We start from the raw sequence: 7,167 nt of genomic DNA on the forward strand, positions 1-7,167 counted from the left end.
TTTTAGCCGTGACCATAGCCTCTATAGTCACCCCTTCCCAAAACCGTGACCATAGATAAGGCTATGGTCACGGTTTTGACCGTGACCATAGCCATATCTATGGTCACGGTTTTGACCGTGACCATAGCCTCTATGGTCACCCCTTCCCAAAACCGTGACCATAGCCTTATCTATGGTCACGGTTTTGACCGTGACCATAGCCTCTATGGTCACCCCACCCAAAACCGTGACCATAGCCATGTCTATGGTCATGGTTTTGACCGTGACCATAGCCTCTATGGTCACCCCTTCCCAAAACCGTGACCATAGCCATGTCTATGGTCATGGTTTTGACCGTGACCATAGCCTCTATGGTCACCCCTCCTCAAAACCGTGACCATAGCTATATCTATGGTCATGGTTTTGGCCGTGACCATAGCCTCTATGGTCACCCCTCCTTAAAACCGTGACCATAGCCTTATCTATGGTCACGGTTTTTCGCTGTGACCATAACCTTATCTATAATCATCCTATTTTAAAATCGTGATCATAATTTATTCTATTTTTTTAGATTTATTTTTTTAAAGCATAATCGGATCCCAAAATTATGATAATCACAAAATAAGTCTAAAAAGAAGAAATTCAATAAATCTAAATCATAAAATTTACATTATAAACTATATATATTTTTAGTCCAAACAAGACATATCAAAATATGGTATAATTTATCCATTACATATAATACCAGGTAGAAGCTATTAAAAAAATTACAAAAGACATCAAAATATTATACTGTGAAAACAAAAATATTCTCTAATATAGTACATATTCTTCTCATCCTTTGTACACTGTCAACTTCTTGTTCATCTGTGGTCTGGGGTTTTTTGACTCATTATCACTCTTAGGTGAACCTGTAATGGAGAAATAAAGTAATAGCAGTTAAAGCATAATCTATTTGCAGTCACCTGAACTATATAACTCAAAATTTATCCCTCAGAAAGAATAATGATCAACAATGACCTTTCCATTACCTTATGTAAAGATACCTCAAAATTTTATATATATTAACAAATAAATATACCTTTATCTTCAAGCTTATCCCAATCTTCATCCCAGTCAGCAGCTCCTTCCTGGATACCAGGTTGCGAACCTTAAAAGGAAAAAATTGAGTGACCCTAGAGAATATAAGAATAACATAACATGAATGCAATGCAATTACTTTTTCAAAATAAAAGAGCTAGTTGAAGAGAACACATGGACCTCCTGGCAACCACAAAGCAAGGAGAAATAACAAAGAAAACAAGTAAAAGGGGATAACATGATAACTATCTATGCATCAATAGGCAAACTATACACTTAGCAAGAGCCAAGTGACTTCATTCTACATGAATGGAAATAGTTTTTGTAATCTTATTCGATATAGTAGAAGAAAAATGCAACTGCAAGTAACAGATAACCACAATTAAATACCCTTTTATAAAAGAAGAAATCTACATAGTCAAAAGAAAAAAAATGCAGAACATAGAGTAGGATAGGACTCCACACACACAAAAATAGAAAACATTAAAAACAATTCGAACAAGGAAGAAAATCATAACCAACATCATCAATATCAATCATCACAAATCTTGTCATCAATATCATAACCAACATCATCAACCTCAATCATCACCCCACAACACTATAATTAACCAGAATCATCATCAGATATCAAACAACCTAATTGTCACTAAATTCCACCTTAATTTCAAGGAAAACTCTCAAACAACTCACTAAATTCACCTCCAACTCAACCACACATTCTCCATCATATTTCTTAAATTAACTTTCTTCCTCTTAACTGTTATAACCAGTTTCATTAAAAAAACTATAAACTCACTCTCTTATTCCTAATCCCCTAATCTTATACTCAGTTTACTATATTAAAGCATTCTACTAGTTAATCAAATCTCGTTTCATCGCTGAAAGAAATCAAATGAATTTAAAACCACAAATTAACCAAATCATAAGAATTCAATTCTCTTTAATAATCTTTAAAAATATTCAAAACATACTTCTTTTATTAAAATTACTTAAATCAGAATCATCTACCAAGTCACAACCAAAACTTCAAATTTCTTAGAAAATTTTCGACAGCACCTCCCCTAAAAACTAGAATACGCCACCCATTACGGGTCCCCTCTTTTCAATCCTCAACACAATAAAAACCAGCCTTTCAGTTTAACAATTCCAAATCCATTATTCAAGACCATTTATTATCAATTTCTATTTAGAATCCAAAATCAGCGCGTTCAATCGATTTTACCATAGGTTCAGAAAAATCAACCAATAACCAACAAACCTAACCTTTCAGTTACAACAGAAAATCATTTTCAACACAGACATCCATCTATTTGCATTAACTTACTAAACTTGTTAGGTATTCAAAGCCCAAAGTATTTTTAATTTAAAATAAACCCCTACCTCAATTTAGTTGAACCCACGTAGATTAAACGTGACAACTCCCTTCCCTTTTTGTTTCATGGCAGCAGCGGCAACAATTCCATGACGATAATGGTAGTTACAGCAGAATAGAGAATCCAAATTAAATAGGTATCGAAAGTGAACACAGCCCTGAGAATTTCAAAACAGGGCATATACTAGAATTAAATCAAAACAAGCGTGGGAATGACAATAAAATGTGCAAATAGAACGTAATCAAGGAGAAGAGCAAACCAGAATTGAAGTAGCAATATCAAACTCATCAACAGCAGCTCTAATAGTTTCCTGATGGCCTCAATACCACCATAATGGTCCTAACAATAAACAGGAAAACAAAGTAGCAGTACTAAACAGAGACATAGGTTCTTTTAGCTAGAACAGGAGAAAGAAAGAGGAACAGGATGGAACCAAGACAAGGATTAAAGCTTACAGTCTCAACAATGGAGGAATTGGGACCGAATCAGCCACTTCCATGACAGCTCTGGGAACACAGCAACAATTTTGATCCCAATTGACGGCAGTGGCGGCGGTGGCGTCTTCGACGGCGATGGCTAGGGTTCCGATAGGCGGCAGGATTTGGCGGCGGCTCGGCAGGAGCGGCGCGATGGAGCTGCCACGAAGCCCCCTACTCTCTCTCCTATACGCGTTTCCTTTCCCTCAGCTCAAACCAGCGGCGGATTCAACCCCATCGACGACGGCAAGGGCTCGCGCCGAGGACGACAATGGCGAGGCTCGAGGCACGATGGTGACTTCGCACAGCACGGCGGCGGAACGCAGCTCCGACACCCCTCGCGAGCGCTCTCTCTCTTTCTCCACCGCGGACCTTCTCTCTCTCCGACGCATCTCTCCTCATCCGTGGCGGCACAGCCGTGCTGACGCGACGGCGCTAGCTCGGCGACCCTTCCCTTTCTCAACGCTAGCTTTCTCTCCCCTCTGTTCGACCTTCTCAACAACGATCGGCAGGGCGCGGCGACGGCGACGGCGGAGTTAACCATCTCTCTTTTTCCCCCTCTCCTTCCTTGTCCTTCTTCCCCCCCTCCCCCCTCCTCTCGAGCTCCACCCTTACTCTTTTCTTTCCTTTCTTTCTGTGTTTGTGTATATGGTGAGGGCTGAATGTGTGCATAAATTAGGGGAAACTGGTTGGCTTAGGGTTAGAGTTTGGAGAGCAGGGTAAAATAGGTTTTTATTTGGGAATTTTAATAAAATTAAGGTATAGAGTAGATATTTTTAATAAAATTAGAAATAATTAAATTATTAAAATTTTAAATTTTAAATAAAAAATATCTAAATATTTATAAAAATTACATGAATTGTAATTAATTTTAAATTTAAAATTTTATAATTTTGATTTAATTATTTTTTGATAAATAATTTTTTGAAAATAAAAACATGAATAATTATAATAAATTACAAATAATCTGTTATTTATTTTCTAACAATTGAGATTTTTAAGGCTTAATGATGAGCGTTGAGTTATAGTGTGTTTTATTTTTACAATGAAATGGTGAAGTTGTAAAGACAATAAGAGTAGACGATGGCGACAAATAATAGAATAGAAAGTGAAAGTGAGAGTTAGAATTTGAATTTTTACTTTTTACATTTATTTTTATTTTTAAATTTTAACTATTTTTATTTATATTTAATAATTAATTTTTTAATTTAAAAAATTAATTTTTAGTCAATATTTAAGATTTAATTATTAATAAAAATTATATACTAATTTTATAAAATAATATATATTATTTTTAAAAATTAATTATTTAATCTTTTATTTTTTTATAAAAAATAATTAATATAAATAATATTTTAAAAAATTAAATTTTTGAAACAAAATAAAATTACCTTAAAGATTTTAACTGTGACCATAGACCCATTTAAGTCACCCCTAAAACCGTGACCATAGACCCTTTAAGGCCACCCCCTAAAACCGTGACCATAGACCCCTTTAGGCCACCCCTCAAAACCGTGACCATAGACCCTTTTAAGCCACCCCCAAAACCGTGACCATAGACCCCTTTAGGTCACCCTCCAAAACCGTGACCATAGACCTTTTAGGTCACCCTTTTTCGAAAAACCGTGACCATAGCCCCTTTTTGGTCACTGTAAAAAACCGTGACCATAGTTCCCTTTAGGTCACCCCTAAAACCGTGACCATAGACCCTTTTAGGCCACCCCCCAAAACCGTGACCATAGACCCCTTTAGGCCACCCCCCAAAACCGTGACCATAGACCCTTTTAGGCCACCCCCAAAACCGTGACCATAGACCCCTTTAGGTCACCCCCCAAAACCGTGACCATAGACCCTTTTAGGTCACCCTCTTTTGAAAAACCGTGACCATAGCCGCTTTTTGTCACTGTAAAAAACCATGACCATAGCCCCCTTTAGGTCACCCCAAAACCGTGACCATAGACCCCTTTAGGCCACCCCCCAAAACCATGACCATAGACTCTTTTAGGTCACCCTTTTTTGAAAAACCGTGACCATAGACCCTTTTTGGTCACTGTAAAAAACCGTGACCATAGACCCCTTTAGGTCACCCCTCAAAACCGTGACCATAGACCATTTTAGGCCACTCTTTTTTAAAAAACCGTGACCATAGGTACTCTATGGTCACCCTTTCCAAAAAAATCGTGACCATAGCTTTTTTTTTTGGTCACCCTAAAAAACCGTGACCATAGAGAGTCTATGGTCACGGTTTTTTACCGTGACCAAAAAAACCGTGACCATAGACCCAAAATGTTGTAGTGACTCCAACCATCCTCTAGCCACAGACTTGAGGTCCAGTCTTCTAAATTGAACCGGTTTGCCTTTTGAGTCAATATTCCATTGAGCTCCTTCCACACATATGTCCATGAGGACTTGGTTCAATCTTTGATCAAAGTTGACCCTTCTAGTGTAGGTGCGTGCATCTCCTTGCATCATAGGCAAGTTTAAACGCCAACCTCATATTTTTCGGACTAAAATCTAAGTATTTCCCCCGAACCATGGTGAGATAATTCTTTGGGTTTGGGTTCTTACTTTGATCATGGTTCCTAGTGATCCATGCATTAGCATAGAACTCTTGAACCATTAGAATTTCGACTTGTTGGATGGGTTTTGTTAGAACTTCCCAACCTCTTCTTTGGATTTCATGTCGGATTTTCGGATACTCATTTCTCTTGAGTTTGAAAGGGACCTCGGGGATCACCTTCTTCTTGGCCACAACATCATAGAAGTGGTCTTGATGGGCTTTGGAGATGAATCTTTCCATCTCCCATGACTCGGAGGTGGAAGCTTTTGTCTTTCCTTTCCCTTTTCTAGAGGATTCTCCAGTCTTAGGTGCCATGAATGGTAATGGAAAAACAAAAAGCTTTATGCTTTTACCATACCAAACTTAGAATATTGCTCACCCTCGAGCAAGAGAAGAAAGAGAAAAAGAAGAAGAAGAAAAAATAGAGGAGAGGGAGAGAGGTTAGTGTTTCGGCCAAGAAGGGGATGAGAGGGTTGTGTTGTGTGAAAATGAAGAAGAATGGAGGGCTTTATATAGGGAAGGGAGGGGGGTTAAGGTTCGGCCATATGGGGTGGTTTTGGGTGGGAATTTGATTTTGAAATTTGAAGGTATGTGGAGTTTATGAGATAGGTTTATGGTGAAGAGTGGATGGATGTGAGTGGTGAAGGGGTAATAGGGAAGAAAGATTGAGTTGATTGGTGAAGAGTTTTGGGGAAGGGTGTTTATTGGGAAGAGAGGATAAATGAGAAGAGGGAAGAGAATGAGTGGTGGTAGGTGGGGATCCTGTGGGGTCCACAGATGCTGAGTTGATTCTGTGGGGTCTACAGATTCTGAGGTGTCAAGGATTTGCATCCCTGCACCAATTAGGCATGTAAAATGCCTTTGCATGCAATTCTGGCGTTTAAACGCCGAATTGATGCTTGTTCTGGGCGTTCAGCGCCCAGATGCAGCATGTTTCTGGCGTTGAATGCCAGTTCTATGCTTGTTTCTGGTGTTCAGCGCCAGCTTTCCTCAGTGTGCATTTCTGGCGTCTGAACGCCAGGATGCTGCTTGTTTTGGGCGTTCAACACCAGATCCATGCTCTGTTCTGGCGTTGAACGCCAGCCAGATGCTCCTTACTGGCGTTTAAACGCCAGTAAGCCCTTCCTCCAGGGTGTGATTTTTCTTCTACTGTTTTTGATTCTATTTTTGATTTTTCTATTTATTTTGTGACTCCACATGATCATGAACCTAATAAAATATGAAAGAACAATAAAAATAAAAATAGAATTAGATAAATAAAAATTGGGTTGCCTCCCAACAAGCGCTTCTTTAATGTCAATAGCTTGACAGTGGGCTCTCATGGAGCCTCACAGATGTTCAGAGCATTGTTGAGACTCCCCAACACCAAACTTAGAGTTTGGATATGGGAGTTCAACACCAAACTTAGAGTTTGACTGTGGGGGCTCTGGTTGACTCTGCAGTGAGAGAAGCTTACTGTGCCTCTTTTCCATGTTTACAGAATGGTAACCTTGAGTTTTAAACATAAGGGAGTCCTCATTTAATTGAAGGACTAGTTCACCTCTGTCAATATCAATCACAGCTCTTGCTATGGCTAGGAAGGGTCTTCCAAGGATAATGGATTCATCCTCATCCTTTCCAGTGTCTAGGATTATGAAATCAGCAGGGATGTAGAGGCCTGCAACCTTTACTAACATCTCCTCTACTTGTCCATAAG

General features: G+C 38.8%; 1 long non-coding RNA gene across 2 annotated transcripts; it reads right to left on the minus strand.

Annotated features, from left to right (window-relative positions):
• Window positions 1-625: 625 nt before the first annotated feature.
• LOC112759206 (uncharacterized) lies at window positions 626-3,627 on the minus strand. Of its 2 annotated transcripts, XR_003179985.3 has the most exons (5): window positions 2,891-3,627; window positions 2,695-2,774; window positions 2,443-2,592; window positions 1,061-1,129; window positions 626-890 (listed from the first exon to the last, which is right to left on the minus strand). It is a non-coding gene; the product is annotated as an uncharacterized lncRNA (long non-coding RNA). The 2 variants fall into 2 exon arrangements; XR_003179984.3 differs by lacking the exon at window positions 2,891-3,627 and having other exon boundaries at window positions 2,695-2,842.
• Window positions 3,628-7,167: the final 3,540 nt, after the last annotated feature.

Source organism: Arachis hypogaea, chromosome 16 (assembly GCF_003086295.3).
Source record: "Arachis hypogaea cultivar Tifrunner chromosome 16, arahy.Tifrunner.gnm2.J5K5, whole genome shotgun sequence".
Classification (NCBI taxonomy): domain Eukaryota; kingdom Viridiplantae; phylum Streptophyta; class Magnoliopsida; order Fabales; family Fabaceae; genus Arachis; species Arachis hypogaea.